The 25,714-nt window shown below is 39.4% G+C and overlaps 1 long non-coding RNA gene across 1 annotated transcript; it reads right to left on the bottom strand.

Moving 5' to 3' along the window:
• Positions 1-5,407: 5,407 nt before the first annotated feature.
• On the bottom strand, positions 5,408-16,853 carry LOC122664903. The gene is made up of 4 exons (XR_006333396.1): positions 16,843-16,853; positions 5,771-5,819; positions 5,564-5,669; positions 5,408-5,470 (listed from the first exon to the last, which is right to left on the bottom strand). It is a non-coding gene; the product is annotated as an uncharacterized LOC122664903 (long non-coding RNA).
• Positions 16,854-25,714: the final 8,861 nt, after the last annotated feature.

Genomic DNA, 25,714 nt, shown 5'->3' with positions numbered 1-25,714 from the left:
TTTATAATGTATTTTTATAATCTGATTATCTATAAAAATAACTACCTAATTAGCTATAATTAAGTCATTGGGGTGATGTCATGTGACATAAGTGGAAAGCCAGTGTGGGTAGTCTACAGGAATCTGGATTCCACATTGGGGATGTGGGTCCCTCATGTAGTAATTACTATTCTGCCCTAATATATAAATTAAGCAATTATTCAATATAAACACATAAGAGAATAGATTATTACCTACAGCCCAGCCTAGGAAGCAGAGCTTCTGCATGTGTGCATCCAAGCATGTTTGACACATGTAGCTCAGATGCAGGCAGCAGGCAGAATCTTCAAACTCAAGAATGGCTAGCTGTGTTGGCTCCCTAGAATCCTCCATAGGTGAGTCGAGGATTTGATCCGAATCCTCCACCGATGCAATCCACAGCATCGAGGCAACCATGGATACTGAACCAAAACCTGAAATCACACAAGTCCAAGGTTCAAATTTCTAGTGGATTTCACAATAGGTCATGAGAACTTATGATGTTTGGATAAGCAATATGATAACACAATCTTTTAATGTAATATAACTTTTGATAACTATATTGAACTTAGTATCCAGCTCCAACTGTTGTTAAGTCATCTGTTGTGTATGTATGTGATGTATGGGAGTTGAGTATTATCATAGTTGTTAAGGCGCCTAGGCCAACCAAGGCGATCGAGGGGGTTTAAAACTAAGACGACAACAGAAATCAAGAAGAAAGAAAGGCGCATGGGTGTCTAGGCGACGCCTTGACAACTATAGTTATTATACAAATGTGAATGGTGGTTTCTGACTAATGCCCATGAGCGCAGTACCTTATACCCTGTCTGGGTTTAGGGTCGTTACATCTGGTGTACGGAAGGACTCAGCATAGTGGACTCGGTTGTGGGAACTCCTCTTTTTTCCGATGTCAGAATCATGAGAAAGGATCGATTAGCTTTTGCTAAAATCTGTGTTGAAGTCACAATCGATGCTCCTTTACCTTCCTTTGTAATGGTAAATGATGGTGAAGCCTACTTTGAGCAAGAAATCTAATGCAGACCCGGGTTGGAATAACCCTTGTTGGGTTGCTTAAAGGTCCACCCAAGAAAAGAAGCACTCAAATCCAAAGTTGAATGGCAAACTAGTAGATAATCAAGATTTCTAAGGAATAATGGCAGAATTGTAACTAAGCTGAAGTTGTAAAGAAGGAATGGCAGAATTTTAAATTTTCAGAATTCCAAAACATAAGGGTTCAATGTGTGGGAAGAAGGGTATTCTTGGAACTGAATCACTTAAGGTGGGGGTAAACATAATAACTTTAATGAAACTAGGGGTTTAGTGTAAATAACAAAGATGTCCTTAAATGCAATTTCAGAGGATTATATGTTCTTCCACCTTCGACAGAATAAACACCAAGAAAATTCAAATGGAAAAACCAGCAAGCTTCGATGGAGAGAACTCCTTCTGCAACTATCGGATGAGCCTGAAATTTCAGGCGTAGACTCACCACTACGGGTTCTACCGATTCCAACGAGAAAATAACCTAAAAATTCTGCTTGCAATTGAATGGTGAGATCTGAAATCAGATCTGGCGGTAAAACAGAACCAAGTCTGAACCAGACTTTGAAGCTTTCAAAGCGAGAAGTATCTAGGGCCAAGATTCAAAGACTACAATCGCCAGTAGATGGGCTTCCTACGATCCAGATTTTGGAGCCAACCGACCAAGATTGATAAATCAGCAACGTTCTCTTTAGATTTGCAGGTTTTAGCGCCAGAACAGAGGAGGTCTTAGTGTTAGAGTTGTTGGAACTCATGTAATAAGGATAGTTTGGGAACTAGCCTTATATCTAGTTGCCCTATTGTGTATTTTCTATTTTTTACCTTTCTTATCTTTTACCTCCCTAGGGAGGTGTAGGTAATATTCTCAAATTCAATTAATGAAGTAATATAGGTGCGGAGAGCTTTTTCTCACACACAACTTGTTCCGAAATACACTCTTCTTCTCCTCCTTGTCTTCTCCTTCCTTTCTCTCTTGCTTCTCTAATCCAAATCTCAACTCTTAGAATATGTTAAAAAGAAGTAAGAAGAAGAAGATGAAGGAGAAGACGAAGAAAGAGTTAGAAGTGGGAGGAGGTGCACGCACAGCTCACGGCAGCCATCAAACTAAACCAAATAAAATTTCATTATCCAAAACTGAATACTACGCTGGTTACAAGAAATATTTAAAGAGAAATTAAAATCCTAATCCTGGTCGAAGTCTAAATTAGAATCGACTCTATCTAAATCTAAAACAAAATTTCAACTCTAATTGAACGGTAACACTAAAACAACATTGAATCAAACTCTAATTGTATCTACGGCTGAAATAAAGGAAACAAAATTATAATAAAAAAAAAACTAATTCCTAATTTATCCAATGTCTAATTGCATCAAAATCACTACGATTGGCGTCCCTTTCACTGCTTAGTTTGCAAATGCTTTGGTCACGACTCAAGTCTCTGCATTCCTAAAGATGATGAAGCCCTCTCTTGCTTGCTACTGACCCCAGAGCTCCTAGAGATGATCTCTTAAGCTCTGTATGGCAACATTCTTAAAAACCGATATTAGTGTTTTTCCGTTTTTTTTTTGGAACAGAAAAGGGGTAAAAACTGTATGGTATGTTCGGTTTGATTTTTTTTTTTTTTTTTTAACAAACCAGGTACGTGGCACACTTTTGAGCCCAATTTGAAAAACACCAAAATGGTGTTTCTCACATTTGAGAAACACTTCTACCAATTTTCGGAGAAACAACCTCCAACTTAAGTTAATGAGGACCAATACTGGAATTTACCAGAAAAACATAACAATAGGTGAAATGAGCCCTAAAATCTCACAACCAACATTCACGAGACTGCTTTCATCTTTGCAATAAAACCGATCGACCTGCAACTCAACCTCTCGTCTTCGCGCTTGACCTCTGCAACCCGACCTCCCATCTAGTATGGATTAGAGGTTTTTGATTTCTCGCTTTTCAAGTACTTGACGATTTCTATTTGAATCTCGCTTTGTTCTACATTGAAGGTCCTACACTCTTACTTGAAACTTGAATTCCTTATGTTGGACTGCAAATTTTCAAGTTTATAGCTTATTACTGTTTCTAGGTTTCAATTTTAAATATTATTCTACCTATTTGTTCGTCTTTTCCTAAATTAGCAATCAACCTTTCGAATTCCGTCTCCTTTCTTATTGTCTATGACCATTCCCCTGTCCTCCTGTGAAGAGATCTATGCAGATCGATATGCTATGAAAAGGAGATTTTCAATGAAAATTATATCTTCACGCCTTTAAAATTTTCTCTTTTGTTGCTATTCACTCTCGTAAATATCTTCATCTTCTTCACTGTCTCAGATTTTTCTCTTTGTTTTTGTCCTCAAGGATAACAGTTGCATCTGAAAACAAATAACAGGGTAATTGCAGTACTTATGTTTATCTCAAATTCAACTCACCTTTAATGCAATTTTACGGTTTTACCCTCTTTTTCCGAAGATTTGCCCATCTATCCTACGGTTCATTAGCAAAGAACTCTTGCAACAGAATGAAGAAAACAAATACATCAGAGAAAGAGGAGGATACTACCATCTGCAGAACCACACTTTACTAACCTATTTGAAGTTAAAATAGATGCAAATCCCTATTTATCTAATGCCACATTTCTGCACTCTTTTTGCTACTTACATAATCATTTCTTGGCTGTTTTAGCATGTAAGATACGTCAATGGTTGCTTTGAAAGAAAATTTGTACAGAAGATCTATCAAAGATATGTCCTTTTAAGGGGTCTGGGTTGTGATCAAGGTAACAAATGTTCATGACATGCCTCATGTCCCAAACAGATCTGAATGGTTCAATTTCTTTTAAGTTTCACAATCTAGAATATCCACTTCACAAACCTTGTAGCTATTTTCTTCCTCTTCTCCTGCCTATCATTGGAAAGTTCACCCAGAAAAGCCATTAAAACCTGGAATCTTAAAAAGTGGGATCCTTAAGAGGCATTTTCATCATCCACTCTACGAAGATACCCTCAAGCTCACTGTCTCGCTCGTCCTCCAGGGTATTTTTGTTTTATTTACAAATAAGAGGGTAACTGCAGTACCTGAATTATTTGAACTGTTCTCAAGGATAACAATTGCATCTGCAGAGAGTATTTGTTCTCAGATTTTCCTTATGTTGAACTGTCACAGTTCTTCACTTTGGCATCTTCCCATCACCATGGATACCAATACTGAACCAGCCTGCAAGTAGAGAGCCTAACTTAAATACTACACCTCAATCACTCCCTACCTTCTCTCCATTGGTCTCCTTCACTGGGAACCTTCAAAATCAATTTTGATGGGACTTTTTCTCCCAGTTCTGCTGATATTGGGATAATTGTACAGGATCATAGATGGGATGCTACCCATAGCCATACTAGCCTTTGGGTAATCTTTTGTAGATGTTACTGAAGCTTTAGCTCTCTGAAGAAATATCTTTAACCTCTTTGTATAAAGGGTGAGGAATACAGTGGAGGATTGATGATCTAATTGAAGCTTTGCCTGTTCTTAAATCAAAATTTTATTTCATTGCAGATCATGTATACTCCATCTTTTCTTGGCTTCTTCCATGTCCATTCCCACTATCCACTCTCTCCCATGAGAGGTAGGCCGTGTCCCTCTTTCTTTCTCCATTATTTTTTTTTTAAGAAAAAAACTATATGGATGATGAATTCCCTTTAGTGATGCAATATTTGCAACAACCATTGTTTCAGTATTCTGTTCCTTCCATTACCTCCATAGTGATTTGCATTAAGTATATATGAGGCCTCACAAAATGGAGTACCTGAATGGTAGAACAAAAACGATTCTGTTAAGTGCTTCTTCTTAGTTACAAAAACATCTTTTTTTCCAATGTTACCATACAGCATTTCAGGACCCCAGAAACGCTCAAGAAACACAAAACACATAAAACTGTGCCGGACCCAAAAACGCTCAAAAAACACAGAAGCGTTGCCCATACAGAGCCTTGAATGCATTAGAGTGTTAACAAAATTAGCAAATGAAACCGTTCAGAACATCTTGATTAACCTCACTTCTACTTCATATAATACATTGTTGATGATCCAAACAACACCATCACAGATAACGAAGTTTGCATTCACATTCTATACAATATAGACATCAAGATCAAATGAATCAATAGCACACGATTTTCTAATCTATCCTCAAAAATTTCCATCGTTGTATCAGATTCTTTTTCTGTGTTTCATCCTGCCAACATCTTCAACTCTTCCTTTTTTTCACTAATTCAAATTTTCCAGCACTAAGTCACATAATTTGGATGTTATACTGCAGATTGAAATTAAAAACACAAAAAAAAAAAAATCACTAAATACACTTACTTGTGCATGCAGTACTTGTACTCCTGGCTTCTTCTGAAATCTTTCTCTCCTTCCTCAAGCTGAAATAAGTAAAATTAAAATCAATAAAAATGGCAATGAAGATAAGTTTTCCCAAAAAACCATAATCAGGAAAGAATTCTGCAATCTCTCACCGGATCACTTTCATAGACGAGCTCATAACAAGGAGGAGAGAGACATCGATTGGCACAATTCTCTTTCGCTATCATCGATGACTTGCACTCCCACCCCCACAACCCACTTTATATCCCATTTGCAGATAACAACCAACAATGATCATCAATAAAATATAATAAAACCATTCAATAACTTAAGAGTATCAAATTTCCACTCAAGACCACCTTTCAATATCTGCATAACAAGCTTTTTCCTCTCTCTGATCTCAATATCCTGCGATTCATTGATAAGAGTGGAGGAAAACAAAATTAAGAAAAAGAAACAAATTCCTAGAGATTAAGAGCAGAGTGAAAGATTTGAAGAGAAGATTATAGAGATCGGTTGACCAGATTTAGCGAGAACAGCAAATGGAAATGACGAAACAACAAAGCCCAGAAGAAGGGAGACGATGAAAAATGGCTTATGGGCTCGAAGAGCTTCGGCCATGGATCTATTCAATCTCGTTTAAGCTCTGTTTACTCCGAAGAACTGACTTCCAACCAGTACAGAATCGCGAAAACTGGTTGCCTGATTGGAGTAAACAATTATGAAATATAACGAGAGTGATCTTTTTCCCTGTTTTATTTTGGGTAAAGTACACGTACCCTGTAATACACCCAATATTCTTTGCACCCCTAAGCTTCTGATAAGTACACGTATCACTAAGGGTGTCAATTGGGACGGTTCCCGGTATTTGGGACGGGACGGGATGGTACCGGTATCGGTACTAAAAGTGTCAATCCCAGTACCGTCCCATTTAGTTAACGGGACCAAACCTAGATCCCAGTCCCGATTACTAGTGGGACGGGACGGTACGGTACCGATTCTTAAACGGTTCTAGGCACAATAGAAAAACAGAGAAGAAGTTTAATTGTTTCCAATAAGGCGGGTTTATTAGTGTTGTGGAATTTTTTCACTATCATGAAATCTAAGTTGTTTACTGCTTTTTATAAAACAACTTAAATTATGAAATCATAGTTTTACTTCTTCGAACTCCCTAAGATCATATGTAATAAGCTTCTCATTTTTTTAAATCTAGAGAAGTCCTACAAAATGGAAGAATTCCGTTGTGTTTCCTCTTTGATTTTCCCAAACAAAACTCTATTTATCACACATGTCACATGGTAGTATAATACGAAGACACGAAGTACGAAGTGCAAAAAGGAAGAATCTGGTAGATGTAGTTGGTCGAGGAAGGAGGGAGTAGCACTTTAGTATGTTCTATGAGGAGAGACTTCAAGCTACGGTTGTTGACATGTTGTTCCTCTTCGTATTCAAAAGGCAATTAGTGAAAACCTAATTAATCGTAATTCTTATACCCTTTCTTCTTCTTTTACTTTTTTTTTATTTTTTTAAAAAGATCTTATATACTCTTTCTTTTTAAACAGTACTAGTAGTTTCGGTACCATCCGGTACCTAATTGGTATTTCGGTACTGGTACCGTTGGGAATCCCGTCCAAGAACCGTCCCGTCCCATTTATCATTCGGTACCAAAATCAAATACCAGTTCCATCCCATTTACTAATGGGACGGTCCAGTACCGGGTTTTAGTGGGACGGTATTGGGACGGTTCTCGGTTCCGGTCCCAAATTGACAACCTTACGTATCACCCCTGCTTTACCCCCCTAATGCCATTTAAGTCCACATCAAATGTTAAATGCTAAAAAATGACCAAACTACCCTTTCTTCTATCTTTTCTAAAATTTGAAAAGACCTATTCGCTAAAATTTAAAAATACCAAAATGCCCTCATCTTCCCCAAATCAATATCTTCTTTTACATACCCAATACCACCACCACCCACCATTAACACCGTGAAGCCCCACCTCCAGCACCACCGCCACCCGTAACGCCCCAAAACCCGAACGATCGGATTTCGGGTCGTTAACTCAAATTAACCTGTTGAACCTTAAAACAACACAATGGACACCTAAGATAAAATTTTCAATTAGACAGTCATTAAATTTAAAACTGAATAAAATCCAAGTCCTTCAAAAGAGAAACATAACCAATATTCCCAAAACCAAATAAACTGAAATAATGTCAAGTTCAACATAGACTGTCCAACTCATGAGACATAAAGTACTACTTTGAAAAAAAAATAATCCAGAAGGGCCCTCTTGGGCAAACTCCTCCAAATCACTCGCGCTCAAGCACCCTTCCCCAAGGTTCCCTGGCTATATCTACGTCCTCAACTCAAGCTTGGCCAAAACCCTCATCTGCAAAACATCACATTCTGCCTGAGTTGTGGAACTCAATAGGCTACCTTATAAAGAAGGAAATGCTTGCGAATATATGATATCAATGGCACAAGGACGAAATGTAATGTATGCAAGTGTAGTTTTTTCTATAAATTTTCAAAAATACAATACTCATAAATTTTATTTCAAAAAAGATTCAAATCAAATGACCACCATACTACAACTCATAGAGACGGGCAAAACTCACCAAAATAACTAGTGGTACGAGTATAGCCCACTAGGTTCTTTTATCAATACAGCACGAATACTAATGCCGGCCTATTCCCGTTCCTTACCCGTCATAAGGTGGGACAGGACTTGCAAAACCATTTGTTCCAAAGGCAAAGGGCTTTCACCTCCCATACCGTCGTACGGGGTTTCTAGTGCGAAGCACCAAAAGGGACTCTACCGGTAGGACCATAACCATCTTTTTGGGCAGCCACCCCCAAGGACAGATAAATCAGCCCCACTTTCGGCTCAATTGTATTCTCGAAACATAATAGCGTAAAATCATATATCGGTGTACTGAACAGATTCGTGAAATAAAACCAAGCATAACCTTAATGTATGTAAAAGCATGAGTGCCAAAAAAAGAATTATAACACTACCTAACTCGGCATAGACCAAAAACAAAGTTTAAATAAAACTGCAGAATTGTTAATGGATAAAATTTCAAATCAAAGATTAAATCGAAACTGCAGGATTTTATGAATAGAATTTCAAGACAGAAATTAGAGCAGAAATGCATAATTTTTATAAATAGAATTTCCGAACAAAAACTAAAGCAAAAATGCAGAATTTTATGAACAGAATTTAAAGTAGAAGTGCAGAATTTTCTAAACAGAATTTCAGAAGCAAGAACTAAAACAGAAATGCAGAATTTTATTTCTTTTTTTTTTTAAGCAGTATATGGAATCAAAACAATATTTTAAGCATCATAAGGATATATGGTACCAAAACAGCATTTTAAGCATCATGACCGTATATATATATTTTTTTTTAAAACAAACCAAGGACAGCATAGTAACTTTAAAGCAGAAATTTTTAACATATATGAGATGAAACCAAGACAAGGTATAACAGTAATATTAATCCATTTCATAGGAATGAAGCTAAATCAGATTTTTTTTTTTTTTTTTTTTTTTAAGACACCATAACCAATAGCTTTAGGCAGATTCGTATATAGCTCTAACCCATTATAATCGGATAGGGAGCCTACCTCAAAACAAAGCCAAAGTCCTCTTGCTTCTTCTCCTCAGCAGCTTTCCTCTTAGCCTTCCTCCGATCCTTTTCTAATCTTCTTAGCCCTCTATTGGTCTTGAAGTCTTCTGGCCAAGATGGAATCCCTCCAAAGGATTTATTCTCCTCTATATAAAAAATCCAAAACTCAATCAAAGATAGGGAAAGAAGAATCAAGCACGATTTTCTCCCCCTTCCCTTCTTTCCTTTTTTTTTTCTTTCCCTTTCTTTTCTTTCCTTTTCTTCCCTTTCCTTTTCTTCTTTTTTTTTCTTTTTTTTGGTTCTGTAGCAACCCATTTGGCTCTCGGGTCACGCCTAGAACTTGGGTCACTACATTCTCCCCTCCTTAAAAGAAATTTGGTCCCCAAATTTAAATACTGCACCTGATTCGAATAACTTTGGGTACTTTGCTCTTACGTCCTCCTCACGTTCCCATGTCGCCTCTCCTACTCCATGATGTTGCCATTTCACTTTAACTAGTGGAATCACCTTATCCCTCAAGGTATGCTCCTTTCGATCAACAATCTGAGTAGGATTCTCTTCGTACGTTCCATCCTCTTGAATGACTATCAGTTCAGGGTCAATCACCTGAGATGGATCTGCATTGCACTTCCGGAGCATGGAAACATGAAATACATTATGCATCCTTGACATCGCTGCAGGCAACGCCAACCGATAAGCTCGCTTGCCCACTTTCTGAGTGATCCGATACGGCCCAACGTACCTTGGACTCAACTTGCCCTTCCGCCCAAACCTCATCACACCCTTGAAGGGTGAGACTTTCAGAAACACTCGATCGCCTTTTTCGAATTCCAATTCTCGTAGCCTATTGTCTGCATAACTCTTTTGTCTGCTCTGAGCTGATCTAATCCTCTCCCGTATGAGTGCAACTTTATCTGCAGTCTGCTGTATTAATTCTGGTCCAAGGAGCTTTCCCTCTCCAACCTTAGACCAACACACAGGTGATCTACAAGGTCTCCCATACAAAGCCTCATAGGGAGCCATCTGAATACTAGATTGATAGTTGTTATTGTATGAGAACTCCACCAATGGCAAATGTCTATCCCAATCTCCGTGGAAATCCATAATGTAGGTCCGAAGCATGTCTTCCACTATCTGGTTAACCCTCTCTGTCTGGCCATCAGTCTGAGGGTGAAAAGCAGTACTGAAGTCTAGTCTTGTCCCCATAGCCTTCTGAAGACCTTTCCAAAAACCTGATGTGAATCTTGCATCTCTGTCGAATACAATTGATACTAGAATCCCATGCAATCGTACTATCTCCGCCACATAAATCTCTGCCAATTTCTCCAAGGACCAAGTTTCTTTAATGGCCAAGAAATGTGATGATTTAGTCAGTCGATCAACTACAACCCAAATAGCATCATTGCTACTTCTTGTCCTTGGTAACCCCACAATAAAATCCATAGAGATATTTTCCCATTTCCACTCGGGGATCTCAAGAGGTTGAAGCAACCCTCCCGGTCTCTGATGCTCTGCCTTGACCTGTTGACATACCAAGCAGGTAGACACAAACTTTGCTATCTCCCTCTTCATGTTACCCCACCAAAAAGTTTCTTTCAGATTCTTGTACATTTTCGTACTACCTGGGTGGATAGTATACTTAGAGTTGTGTGCCTCTTCCAAAACTGTTCTCCTCAGTTCAACATCCTTTGGAACACAAAGTCTCCCTTGAAACCATATACTTCCATCTTCCCCTTTTGAGAAATCTAGATGAGAAGCTAAGTTTGACTTAATTTTTTCCAAGAAAGGATCCCCACACTGCTTTGCTTTAATCTGTCTCATAAGAGTTGGTTGTGCTCTGAAACTCGCAATCAGGGATTTCTCCTTCTTATAATGCACATGCAAACCCAGTTCGCTAAACCCTTCCAATAGTTTCCATTCTTTGCTCATCAAGCTTGCCAATCTTGCAGCTGGTTGTCTACTGAGGGCATCGGCCACTACATTTGCCTTGCCAGGGTGGTAGTTAACTGAAAAAACATAATCCTCAAGGAATTCCACCCAACGCCTCTGCCTCATGTTTAATTCCTTCTGCGAGAAGATATACTTCAAACTCTTATGGTCGGTGAAGACTTCAAATTTTTCACCATACAAGTAATATCGCCAAATCTTCAAAGCGAACACCACTGCTGCCAGTTCCAAATCATGAGTTGGATAATTAACTTCATGTGTCTTCAATTGCCTTGACGCATAAGCAATAACCCTTCCTCCTTGCATCAAGACACAACCCAAGCCTCTCTTTGATGCATCACAATAAACCACTAATTCTTCGTTTTCGGAAGGTAGGGTGAGTATAGGGGCTATTGTCAATCTCTTCTTCAATTCCACAAAGCTCTCCTCACACTCCGTTGTCCACACAAACTTCTCATTCTTCCTGGTCAACTTAGTTAGCGGAGCTGAAATCTTAGAAAACCCTTCCACAAACCTTCTGTAATAACTTGCCAGGCCTAAAAAGCTTCTGACCTCCGATGCTGTCGTCGGCCTTGACCAATTTACCACCGCTTCAATTTTTATTGGATCTACAGATATTCCTTCTTTAGACACTACATGTCCCAAGAAACTCACCTTAGTGAGCCAAAACTCGCACTTTGAGAGTTTGGCGAACAACTGGTTCTTCTGCAGTAATTGCAACACCGTTCTCAGGTGCTCACTATGTTCCACCTCTGATTTTGAGTATACCAAGATGTCATCGATGAATACAATAACAAAATGGTCCAAGTGGGCCTTGAACACCCGATTCATCAGGTCCATAAACGTTGCTGGGGCATTGGTTAACCCGAATGGCATAACGGTGAACTCATAATGTCCATACCTTGTTCTAAATGCCATCTTTAACACGTCTTCCTCCTTGACCCTCAACTGGTGATAACCAGATCTAAGATCAATCTTAGAGAAGAATTCTGCTCCCTGGAGTTGATCAAATAGGTCATCAATCCTGGGTAAAGGGTACCTGTTCTTAATTGTTGCTTTATTCAATTGTCGGTAGTCTATGCACATCCTCATGCTACCGTCCTTCTTTTTCACAAAAAAGGACCAGAGAGCCCCAGGGTGAAGTACTCGGCTTGGTAAAACCCCTATCCATAAGCTCATCCAGTTGATTCTTAAGTTCTTTAAGTTCAGAAGGGGCCATGCGATACGGTGCTCTAGAAATAGGTGCAGTCCTAGGCACCAACTCAATAGTGAACTCTACTTCTCTTACAGGAGGCAAGCCCGACAATTCCTTTGGGAATACGCCCGGAAATTCTCTCACTACTGGTGTTTGTTCAAGTTTCTCCTTATCTTTGTCTACCTTACTCACAGTAGCGAGGTAGCACTCACAACCTTCATCCAGCATCTGTTTAGCTCGCAAAGTAGAAATCAGCCTAATGTCACCCCGTCTTTTCATTCCCTTGAACTGGAATGTTGGTCTACCAGGTATCTCGAATGAGACCAACTTGTTAAAGCAATCGACCTTTGCATGGTATGCTGCTAACCAGTTCATGCCCAAAATAGCATGGAAGTCTTCTAGATTCAGCACAATAAGGTCTACCACAAGTTCTTCTTCTCCTATCCCCACAATGCAATTTTTATACACCCAATTTGCTTCCACTATATCTCCTATTGGGGTTTCTATTCGTAAAGAGAATTCTAGTTTGCTGGGTTCTTTGTTCAACTTGTTAGCAAACACAGCAGATATAAAGGAATGGGTTGCCCCTGGATCAATTAATACATGAGCAGTAATACCAGAAAGAGATAGGGTACCTTCTATGACTGCCTCGTTAGCCTTCACATCTTGAAGGTTCATGGAATAAAGCCTCCCTTGGCGAGTTTGCTGACCGCCACTTTGCTTGATGCTCTGGTTTTGTCCTTGTTGTGGGTTTTGACGTTTGTCTTGCTGAAATGTCTTTTTCGGATTAGGACATTCATTGGCCCTGTGTCCCTGCGGCCCACAACCGAAGCATGCATTGGTAAGCTTGAAACAAGTTCCTCCGTGATGTTTACCACAGTGAGTACAGATAGGGTGCTGACTCTGAACATTTGTGGATGCGCCCTGAACCTTCGGCTTCTTCCCTGGAGGAGCTTGAGCCTTAGAGCCACCGCTGCGGTTCTTGTTCTGTTGAGCTCTAACAGATTGTAACTTATTGTCTCCCTTTTCCGTGGCATACGCCTTTCCTACCACTGCTGCAAAGGTCTTCAACTCAAAAAGTGACACCTTATTCTTCAAAAATGTTCGAAGACCTCTAACAAACTTGTCTGCTTTCAATTCTTCAGTCGCTACCCTGTGTGGAGCATAGCGGCATAGCTGGGAGAATCTAGATTCATACTGAGCCACAGTCATGTTCCCCTGCTTCAAATCCATGAACTCTCCAGCCAAACTATTCCGAACATGTGCGGGAAAATACTTCTCGTTGAACAAATCCTTGAACAACTGCCATGTCAAAGGCGGACTTTCTGCCGAGCGGAGTCTTTCCACTCCCTTCCACCACAACTTGGCGTCACCAGATAGTTTGAACACCGCCAACTTAACTTTTTGCTCATCCGTGCACTCCAGTATACCAAAGATGTCTTCAAGGTGTACAATCCACTCGTCCGCTTCAGGTGGTTCTGGGTTTCCTTCGAACCGTCGTGGGTCGAAATCCTTAAATGCCTTCATCAATCGGTGGAGATCGTTCGCAGCTCTTCTTGCATACATGATTTCCTAATAACAACAAAATTCATCTCAGGGTAAGACACAGACAAAATATAGAAAGTCTATTCTACCCAACCTTAGTGTGTACCCATTCTCACATCGCCCTAGGACCACTAACCTAGTCTCTGATACCAATCTGTAATGCCCCAAAACCCGAATGATCGGATTTTGGGTCGTTAACTCAAATTAACATGTTGAACCTTAAAACAACACAATGGACACCTAAGATACAATTTTCAATTAGACAGTCATTAAATTTAAAACTGAATAAACATCCAAGTCCTTCAAAAGAGAAACATAACCAATATTCCCAAATCCAAATAAACTGAAATAATGTCAAGTTCAACATAGACTGTCCAACTCATGAGACATAAAGTACTACTTTGAAAAAAAAATAATCCAAAAGGGTCCTCTTGGGCAAACTCCCCCAAATCACTCGCGCTCAAGCACCCTTCCCCAAGGTTCTCTGGCTATATCTACGTCCTCAACTCAAGCTTGGCCAAAACCCTCATCTGCAAAACATCACATTCTGCCTGAGTTGTGGAACTCAACAGGCTACCTTATAAAGAAGGAAATGCTTGCGAAGATATGATATCAATGGCGCAAGGACGAAATGTAATGTATGCAAGTGTAGTTTTTTCTATAAATTTTCAAAAATACCATACTCATGAATTTTATTTCAAAAAAGATCCAAATCAAATGACCGCCATACTAAAACTCATAGAGACGGGCAAAACTCACCAAAATAACTAGTGGTACGAGTATAGCCCACTAGGTTCTTTTATCAATACAGCACGAATACTAATGCCGGCCTATTCCCGTTCCTTACCCGTCATAAGGTGGGACAGGACTTGCAAAACCATTTGTTCCAAAGGCAAAGGGTTTTCACCTCCCATATCGTCGTACGGGGTGTCTAGTGAGAAGCAACAAAAGGGACTCTACCGGTAGGACCATAACCATCTTTTTGGGCAACCACCCCCAAGGACTGATAAATCAGCCCCACTTTCGGCTCGATTGTATTCTCGAAACATAATATCGTAAAACCATATATCGGTGTACTGAACCGATTCGTGAAATAAAACCAAGCATAACCTTAATGTATGTAAAAGCATGAGTGCCAAAAAAAGAATTCTAACACTACCTAACTCGGCATAGACCAAAAACAAAGTTTAAATAAAACTGCAGAATTGTTAATGGATAAAATTTCAAATCAAAGATTAAATCGAAACTGCAGGATTTTATGAATAGAATTTCAAGACAGAAATTAGAGCAGAAATGCATAATTTTTATAAATAGAATTTCCGAACAAAAGCTAAAGCAAAAATGCAGAATTTTATGAACAGAATTTAAAGTAGAAGTGCAGAATTTTCTAAACAGAATTTCAGAAGCAAGAACTAAAACAGAAATGCAGAATTTTATTTCTTTTTTTTTTTAAGCAGTATATGGAATCAAAACAATATTTTAAGCATCATAAGGATATATGGTACCAAAACAGCATTTTAAGCATCATGACCGTATATATATATTTTTTTTTAAAACAAACCAAGGACAGCATAGTAACTTTAAAGCAGAAATTTTTAACATATATGAGATGAAACCAAGACAAGGTATAACAGTAATATTAATCCATTTCATAGGAATGAAGCTAAATCAGATTTTTTTTTTTTTTTTTTTTTTTTAAGACACCATAACCAATAGCTTTAGGCAGATTCGTATATAGCTCTAACCCATTATAATCGAATAGGGAGCCTACCTCAAAACAAAGCCAAAGTCCTCTTTCTTCTTCTCCTCAGCAGCTTTCCTCTTAGCCTTCCTCCGATCCTTTTCTAATCTTCTTAGCCCTCTATTGGTCTTGAAGTCTTCTGGCCAAGATGGAATCCCTCCAAAGGATTTATTCTCCTCTATATAAAAAATCCAAAACTCAATCAGAGATAGGGAAAGAAGAATCAAGCACGATTTTCTCCCCCTTCCCTTCTTTCCTTTTTTTTTTTCTTTCCCTTTCTTTTCTTTCCTTTTCTTCCCTTTCCTTTTCTTCTTTTTTTTTTCTCTTTTTTTTTGGTTCTGCGTAGCAACCCATTTGGCTCTCGGGTCACGCCTAGAACTTGGGTCACTACATTCTCCCCTCCTTAAAAGAAATTTGGTCCCCAAATTTAAATACTCGTACCTGATTCGAATAACTTTGGGTACTTTGCTCTTACGTCCTCCTCACGTTCCCATGTCGCCTCTCCTACTCCATGATGTTGCCATTTCACTTTAACTAGTGGAATCACCTTATCCCTCAAGGTATGCTCCTTTCGATCAACAATCTGAGTAGGATTCTCTTCGTACGTTCCATCCTCTTGAATGACTATCAGTTCAGGGTCAATCACCTGAGATGGATCTGCATTGCACTTCCGGAGCATGGAAACATGAAATACATTATGCATCATTGACATCGCTGCAGGCAACGCCAACCGATAAAAAATCCAAAACTCAATCAGAGATAGGGAAAGAAGAATCAAGCACGATTTTCTCCCCCTTCCCTTCTTTCCTTTTTTTTTTTCTTTCCCTTTCTTTTCTTTCCTTTTCTTCTTTTTTTTTTCTCTTTTTTTTTTGTTCTGCGTAGCGACCCATTTGGCTCTCAGGTCACGCCCAGAACTTGGGTCACTACACCACCCACCACCATTAATACCACCAACCACCGTGAAGCCCCACCTCCAGCACCACCTCCTTGCAGCAATTCGGGGATCCGCCAATTCCGTTGGATTGTGACGTCGACGGTGTCGGAACCTATGAATCCATTCTCCGGACGGATTTCTGACCAAATGAGATATCTCTCTTCTCTTAGACTTCTTAATTTGTCTTTTAACTCCTTTTCTGGACCTATTCCAGAGAAATTGATCGGTTCCTCCCGGCTCAGAGCTATTGATTTATCTTATAATCGGCTCACCGGTGCAATCAAGATCGATCCTTCTAGTGGATGCGAGTCTCTTAGCCATTTGAAGCTTTCTGGTAATCGTTTGGTGGATAAGATTCCACCAGAGATCAGGAACTGCCCCAATTTGAGGTCTCTTTCTGCTTGATGGAAACATCCTCGAAGGTCGGATTCCGACTGAGATCGGTAAAATCTTACAACTTCGTATTCTAGATGTTTCTAGGAATAGTCTCAGTGATAGGATTCCGAGAGAGCTAGCTAAATGCAGGAAACTCTCTATTGTCATATTGACGAATTTGATCGATCCCACATCCATCAATGATAAAGTTTTAGAATTCATTGCTTTTATGGGAGGGATTCCTTCTGAAATATTCCTGCTTCCAAACCTAGAGATTTTCTGGACTCCTAGAGCTAATCTCGTTGGTAGATTGCCAACTAGTTGGAATGATTCTTGCAAACTGCGAGTGGTCAATTTGGGGCAGAATTATATAACCTGCCCGCTGTTTGGAGCAATAGGATAGTGTAAACGCCTCTCCTTTCTGGATTTGAGTTCAAATGTTTTGCAGGGATTCCTTCCTTCACAACTGCCGGTTCCATATACGGTTTATTTTAACATCAGCCGCAATTCTTTATCTGGTTCATTGCCGGTATTTGCAAATGGTAGTTGTCGATCTTAGCAGTGTGAACTCAGATAGCCAAGATAATAATGTCTTAAACTATCCGATGCTTAAACTGTTTGAATCAATGTTTAGGGAGGATTCTGTAGTCCTAGATGACTTCAGCTGGAATAGATACTCTGGTTTGTTGCCACTATTTTCACTCAATAACGAGTTACTGCCTGAGTTACGACCTGCTAAGCATAGAACCTCATACTTGTCGTTACTGAACAATAATCGGTCCAGTGGGTCTCTTCCAGATAAGATTTTCTCATATTGCAAAAATCTGCCTACCTTCACTGTTAATTTAAGTGTCAACCATTTATCAGGTGGAATTGCCCAAGGTCTGTTTCTCAGCTATTCACAGCTCACAATCAGATTGGGGGGTCAATCCCTTCTGGAATCTGCAATTCCTAGTTGCTTCAACGCCTTGACTTGAGAGGAAACAGGTTCAATGGTTCACCCTTCCCTTATTAAAATGGATTCATGGGTTTCGACACCGTCGACGTCACAATCCAACGGAATTGGTGGATCCTAGAATTTCCACAATGGAGGTGGGGCTTCACGGTGGTTGGTGGTATTAATGGTGGTGGGTGGCGGTGGTGCTAGAGGTGGGGCTTCACGGTGGTGATGGTGTTAATGGTGGGTGGTGGTGGTGGTGGTGGTATTGGGTATGCAAAAGAAGATAATGATTTGGGGAAGATGGGCCTTATGGTATTTTCAAATTTTAGCAAATAGGTCAGGGCAGTTAGGTCTTTTCAAATTTTAGACAAAATAGAAGAAAGGGTAGTTTGGTCATTTTTTAGCATACACTTGGTGTGGACTTAAATGGCATTAGGGGGGTAAAGCAGGGGTGGTACGTGGAATATTGAGGGGTGGTACATGGACTTATCAGAAGCTTAGGGGGGTACGAGGAATATTGGGTGCATTACAGGCGGGTACGTGTACTTTTACCCTTTTATTTTTGGGAGAATGTTCTCTGTGTCGGGGGCGGAGGCTGCGCCCAAACACATGGGGGTGGGCACAATGACTACCCTGCCCCTCTGAGTGGCAGGCCCATGTGTTTGGGCGCAGCCAGAGCTGCGGCACAGAGAACATGAGCCCTTTATTTTTTTTGGTAAAAAATACTACAAAAGTGATATTAACTGTAAAGCGAGCGGTAGCAACACTGATGAGTTTTTTTTTTTTGTTGATAAAAGACTGCATATTTAAAACAAAAAGTTACATATTTTTGTACATATAAGAGGTAGTATCACTCCACTTAATTGTTATACTAGTAAAGTTCCCAGAACCTTTAGGAAGTGTTTGGTTCAATTATTTTGAAGAATTAGATCTGATTCTGGATTAGGTTCTCTAAAATCAGGTTCTGTAGATTCGTAATTTTGAAATTTAAACTGTTTTGGTTACCCTGATTCTATAGCATGAATCATCATCAATAACTGTTTGGTTACTCTGAGTCTTTGTCTTGATTCTTTTTGAAAGACTGTTTGGTTACCCTTAGTTTGTCGGGTGAATTCATCCTGAATCTATATGAATAATCGTTTGGTTACTTTGAGTCTGTGACTTGGATTTATCCTGAATCTATCTTAATAACTGTTTGGTTACCCTGAGTCTGTTAGTTGGATTCATCAGATCTACCAAATGTCTAGTTGATCATGCGAAAAGGATATTGGCCAAATTATTAATACTTGGTAAAAGTAAATTTGTGGTTAAAACTTAGCATGTCTAAAATGCATCTTAATGCCATATAGTTGGGCATCTTCTCCTGATTAGTTAATTAAAAAAGGGACAAATCTCCATCTCCTGGTGGTGTCAGTTACTCATGGCCAAGTATTTTAACGGATCCAACATCGTTTGTGCTAAATTCAAATCTCTCTATTGCTCACTTTCTATCTAATAGAGCTTCAAAGTTAATAAAACAAAAAATATGAAATGTAAGTGACTATAAACGCCCCAATCGTTATATTTAAGTAATTGGTTTCAATGTCTCCGTCAGTAGCATTCACATGACAATTAAATTCAATTACATAAATAAAATTCATTGCACAAGATTTTGTCTAACAGTTCTGTTGAAGTATTGTTCATGTGATACTATTCACGTGAACAGTGATTTAAACTCCTAGTTATATTTTGAGTTATTTACTTCCCTTGTTTTAGTTTACTATTTTGCTTTTGAGTTTGAGGTGTGGATTCCGATTTGTTCTAGGAGTCTGCATTTCTAGCTCTTTCATGTAATTATGTTATTATAGATAAAGTGGTGTGTGAGAGGTTGGATATTCATTCAGTTCCAGTTCTCCTCTCCTTCATCTTCTACATTCTCAATCACCACTGCAAGTTTCTCTTCAGTTTGGTTTCGTGGTATCAGAGCAACTCCTTTGAGAAGTTCTTTTCTATCCTGCGATTCGAATTGAAGATTCTCATAGGCTTCCAATGTTGGGTGCAGCACGCTTTGCTGCTTATGTGTACTTAAACCCTAGTTCGATGATCACATAAGAACAACTAGGGTGTTTCTCCTTCACGCATGGAGTTTGATCTGCAATTCTGTCTTTTCTACACCTGCGATAGTGTTTTTTGATCTACAATTCTGGTCTCTATGTCTTTGTGGTGCTACTTCTAAAGATCACAGAGCTGTTGTGTGTTTTCCAGATTGATTTCATATCAATCTGCTTCTCGGATTGTGTGTGATTACTTCATCTGCTTCTCAGTTTGTGTGTTGCTGCTTCTAGATTGATTTCCTATCATTATGCTTCTCGATTTGTGTGTGGCTGCTTCTCCAAGATCTCAGTGGTGTGTTGCGGCTTCTCCTTGTTTTTCTTGGTGTGTTATGTCTCAACAAATTGAATCAGATATTGTTTGGATTTCTGCAAGTTCTTCTTCAGGTATTTTCCTTCTACAATTTTTCGTTTTTCACATTGTGTGGCCATGGCTGACACTAAGGACAATTTCAACATTCAAATTACTTCCATTAAACTAAATGGTGTTGGCAATTATCTCTTAAGTGCACCCCTGTAATGACCCGACCCAATCACGGATGATATAGATCCCGTCCTTACATAGTAACCTTAGGTCACAAATTCCTTAATAAATTAAAACAAACAATATCCCAAGTCATCCATTTTTAGCACATGCGGAAGCAACTTCATTAATTAAAACATTTCCATAATATACTCAATACTGGTGGCAGGAATATATTAACTTATAAATATATATACTATCCATTACTGAACCAAAAGAGTGATATAGATATTACACAACTCCTAGAAAGATTTGTTTAAATACATTAAACGGTTTCATCATTCATTAACATGATTACAAAAAGGCTCCAACACTAGAACACCATCCAAAAGAAATATAAAAGAGCCTATCACATCAACTAGGTGCTCCTCCTCCAAAGTCTTCCACCATGTACTCCTCACCATCTCAACTTCAACTCCTTCCTTGATCCAAGTGCGTCAAAGCTCTCTTGAATGAAGCTCAATCAAAAACACCTTCAAGTTCTTGCCTTTTCTTCTTCAAACTTTTTGAAGCTCCTTTGATGAACAACTCCAGCAGCTTTGATTCTTCAATAAACTCCTCAAACAAGACCTTGATCATACATGCAACATCATCTTAGCATGATCACACCATAGAAATCCAAGTGATTGAACCCATTGAAGCTTTCTCTCTCCTCTCCTTCTTCCTCTTTTCTTCTTCTTCTTATGTGGAGAAAAGAATCTTTTTCCAGCTTAATCCCAAATAATCCATTATATAGACATGATACTAATTCTCAATTAAATCTCCAAATGACTAATAAAGCATAAAACCAACTTAACTAACAACTAAATAGCATTCGGCGGCGAAAGTTCGTACGTTCGACAAATTTTGATAAGAATACCAACCGCGCATTTTATTTTTACTTTGGCTTGTTTAGAGAAAGCAGAGGCACAGTGCAGGGGAGACCTACACTTCGTCCGTTCAAAGTTTCTAGCCCTAGATTTGTGGATTTGGACTTCTTCACCCTAGAATTCAAGCTTCTTACTTCAAGGTATGAGATTCTCTATCCATTTTAGGTTTCTTAGATTTGTTCTTAGCCTTTTTTTCTAGGGTTTTTTATTAGGTTTTCCTTCCCTTTTCTATGGTATTGTGTTTGATTACTTGAAGGACGTTGGACCCTTGTTTTTTTTTAATACTTTGGCTCCCAACCTATTTGTGAACATTCCTTTCCATGCCTACACCCATCGATTAGGGCTAGGGTTGGTTCAACCCTTGCCAAAACCGAAATTTCCCTACTATTCTTGGGTAGTTTGCTTGGTAATAAGAAATGCATTTTAATTCTCCCTACATTCCATGAATTCGTTGTAATTTATATGTATTCTTGAGAGGGAGTTTATTTTATATTTTAGATGTACTATTCTCTTTTTTAATTTCCCCTACAAACGTATTATTTGTACATTTGTTTTTGGTCTTTATTGTTATATTTAATTTTATAGTGGGTTTATTGGGATTTCTTTTCCTTAACCCAAGTTCAAGGAAGTTATCTTCCTACCAATTCTCTTCTAATGTCCTAATGAATGTGGATCAATTGTTTATTGTGTTTTACTTTTAAATCTCTATATTTTTGTTGGAGTTGGAGTGACTAAGCACTCACATTGTCCCCTTCTCTTCTTTTTTGTGTGTGTAGGCAACTTAGAGTGAAATGACACTTAAAACTAGGGGAAACCGGGCTCTTGCGGCAGTAGCAGCATCAGCCCCAGCCCGCTATGATGCCAACTTCTTTGTGTCTGCTAAGGCAGAAAGGTTGTACACCCAAAAACTCCATGACAGGAAAATTGAGGTGGGAAGGGATGTTATCATAGAAGAATTGTTTGCCTTCAAAGTGGAACATAGATTTGAGAGTTTGGGGTGGTTCAACATGCTGACTCTGCCCAAGTACTACTACCCCAAGTTGATTGGGCACTTCTACTCCAATCTCACAGTCGTTCAGGAGGATGCAACGAGGCTCAAGATAAATTCCTTTGTGAAGGGAGTAAGGATATCTTTCAATAAGGTAGAGTTGGGGGGTATCCTTGGGGTCAGTTCCGTTGGAGACCGTGTTTACCATCCACCAGGAAGGGATCCATTGACTTGTGTGTCCAAGACAGAGTACAAACATCTGTATTCCGTCTTGACCAATGGCAAGTACACATACCGGATTAATTTGACTACATTTAGTGGTCACAGTGGATTTTGACCATGATAGCAAAGACTAAGGGTGTTAAACGGTTTGGTTTCGGTTAAACGGTTCGGTTCAATTCGGTTTTGACTGCTTGAGGGTAGAAACTGTAACCAGACCGTTTAGTAAACGGTTTCGGTTAAACGATTTTTAAATGGTTTCTGTTAAATGGTTCTATACGGTTTTACATGGTTTCGGTTATACGGTTCTATACACATTTGCTACTCTATTTACTAATACTAGTTATTAGTTAATAGTTATTACTTATCACTTACTAAGTTAGTAGTTGTTTTTTTTTTTGAGAAAGGAAATCATTTATGAAGAAACATGACTACTTAGTAGTTGCTACTTGCAAGGTTTTGATTTTTTGTTTATAAAAAAAAATAAAATTGTTAGGTTTTTAAACAGTTAGACGGTTTGGTTATAATCAGTTTTAATTGGATTATACGGTTTGAAACCGTTGGATTAATCGGTCTAAACCGAACCAAACCGATTAAATAAACGGTGTCATTTATAAAACCATAACCGGACCATTTAATTAAACGGTCTATCGGTTTCGGTTTAAACGGTTTGGTTTGGTTTCGGTAAACTTTTCGGTTTGGTTTTGACACCCTTAGCCAAAACCAACCTTGTTCCTGCCAAGGGGCACAACACTGAACCCTCACTCATGGCTACAACTCTAGGCTACTGTCTGCACCAAGGTGTTCAAGTAAGTCTGTCCTACATCATGGTTAAACACATGGAGCAGGTTTAGTTCAAATCAAGGATAAAGAAGACTCTGCCCTATGGAAGGCTTCTCACCCACATCTTCGAGCACTTTCAGGTCAATCTGGAGGATGAGCCACCCTTCGAGAGTCAAGAAACCTTTTGGGCGAAGTTCCCTGGCCCAAAGGAAGATCAAATGCAATATATTCAGTGATGGGGAGGGTCCCAGAGGGTGGAGAGGAGGAGGGTGCAGAGGGGAGTGATGATAATGCGGAGGGAGGAGCACCAGTGCAGTTTTCTGCTGGAGCCTCCAGTTCTGGAACCTCTGATATAGGCGATGTCCTAGATGCCCTTGGCCAGCTGAACACTAACATGGCCAAGCTTAATTCAGACATGGTGCACGGATTTGCAGGCATACATGGACAGTTCGCTTCATATGATCATCGCTTTGAGAGGGTGGAGAAGGACATCCACGACATCAATGCCTATCTATATTATGAAGGCAACGATGAAGAGGATGGGGGCAGCGATGATGAGATGAGAGACTAGACCCCAGGGCCATTGGAGTTATTTTTTGACTTTCTTTGTTTGGTGGTTTGGGATGGATGTTTTCTGAACAATATTTTAATTTGGCTTTTTTTTTCTTCCCTTTGTCTTTCCTTTTTCTTTTGTCCAAGCATGTAATTTTATGGTTTTCCAGTTGTAATTTTGGGAATTTTCTTTTTAGGTTATATGTGGTTTGCTCGCCTCCAAGGGAAGTTGAGTAAACAGATAACTAGATGTATGTGGAACATATATATATATATATATATATATATATATATATATATATAGATATATATATATATATATATATATATATATATATATAAATTAGCTCTTTAATTCTAATGTTGTCCCTATTGTTTGCTATGGTTCCCGGATTCCACCCTAGCTAGTCTTCTCCCTATGTTTTGCACACATTCCAATTATGTCAGTTGAAAACTTTTAATTTATATCCTATTGTGTAGAGTGAATCAAGAGTCCTTGGTAGACCATGTTTGGTGCAGAGTATCGCGCTCTGATACCACGCTATCACGCCCCTATCCCAAGCTTAGGAATAAGCACAGTTAAGAGGGTGATTAGGATGACACGCATCACCCCAATTCCTACCAGGATCAATGACATAGTGTCCCAAGCCATAGTCAACAACCAAGGACCCACCCAAATGATTACATTTGAGTAAACCGAAGGAATATTTCATTCAATGTCAGAGTTAATATGAGCGGAAGCAATATATATATATATATATATAGCAGTTACAATATGTTCAGCTGGCTAGGTGATACTGTAATAGTTTAACACTGACTACCAACTGACTATGACGTAACTACTCACAAGAATAATAAGTTATTACAAAAAATGTTCATAATGGGCACAAGCCCCAAAAGAATCAAAAGTGGGAACAATCCCCAACAACATCAGTACCCATAGGCACAATCATCACAGGGGCAACCGTCGCCCTATTCATCTAACACTAACTCAGGTTTCTCTACGCCAATACTATCATAATCTGCCGGCTGAGCTTCTAGGTCAGCCAAATAGCCACCATCTGCATCAAAATCTAAAAAGTTGTGTACACAGGGGGTTAGCTCCACTGAGCCAGTGAGGGGAAAGGGGAATGCACAAACACACAATCACACATAGTCCATGATGCATGTAATGTTAAATAGATTCTCCACCTAGCAAATAATCTAAGTCATGGTATATGCTACTATGATAAATCGGGAGACGCTGAGGGTCACTTAACTTATCGCCCCAGTGAGACCTCAATTATCACGAGGGAACCTCCGCCGGTAGAAACCATCAAACCCAATGGCAGCACTACCCCTGACCTAGCATCTCCCACCTCCACAAGCAACAGGTGCTCAAACTATCCAACACATAAATCCCTGTTGACAAGGGTCGTAGCATAAGGGAATAAGAGTCCTAGCCACAGATATACTACATGCAAGTCCTATCGTCCCGAGAGGTATTCCAGGTGCATCAACATCCTATTCCATCTAATACCCGGATACCAGCACTGCACGACGCATACAGACCATGATGGCAAGCAATGAATATCATAATAATTTCTGGGGTTTCGGGAGACACTGAGGGTCACTTAACTTATCGCCCCAGTGAGACCTCAATTATCACGAGGGAGCCTCCGCCGGTAGAAACCATCAAACCCAATGGCAGCACTACCCCTGACCTAGCATCTCCCACCTCCACAAGCAATAGGTGCTCAAACTATCCAACACATAAATCCCTGTTGACAAGGGTCGTAGCATAAGGGAATAAGAGTCCTAGCCACAGATATACTACATGCAAGTCCTATCGTCCCGAGAGGTATTCCGGGTGCATCAACATCCTATTCCATCTAATACCCGGATACCAGCACTGCACGACGCATACAAACCATGATGGCAAGCAATGAATATCATAATAGTTTCTGGGGTTTCGGCACCGGCATACCC

The sequence above is a fragment of the Telopea speciosissima genome, chromosome 6 (assembly GCF_018873765.1).
Source record: "Telopea speciosissima isolate NSW1024214 ecotype Mountain lineage chromosome 6, Tspe_v1, whole genome shotgun sequence".
Classification (NCBI taxonomy): Eukaryota; Viridiplantae; Streptophyta; class Magnoliopsida; order Proteales; family Proteaceae; genus Telopea; species Telopea speciosissima.
Note: the sequence above shows the minus strand (reverse complement) of the source record. Positions and strands in the feature narration are given on the sequence as shown.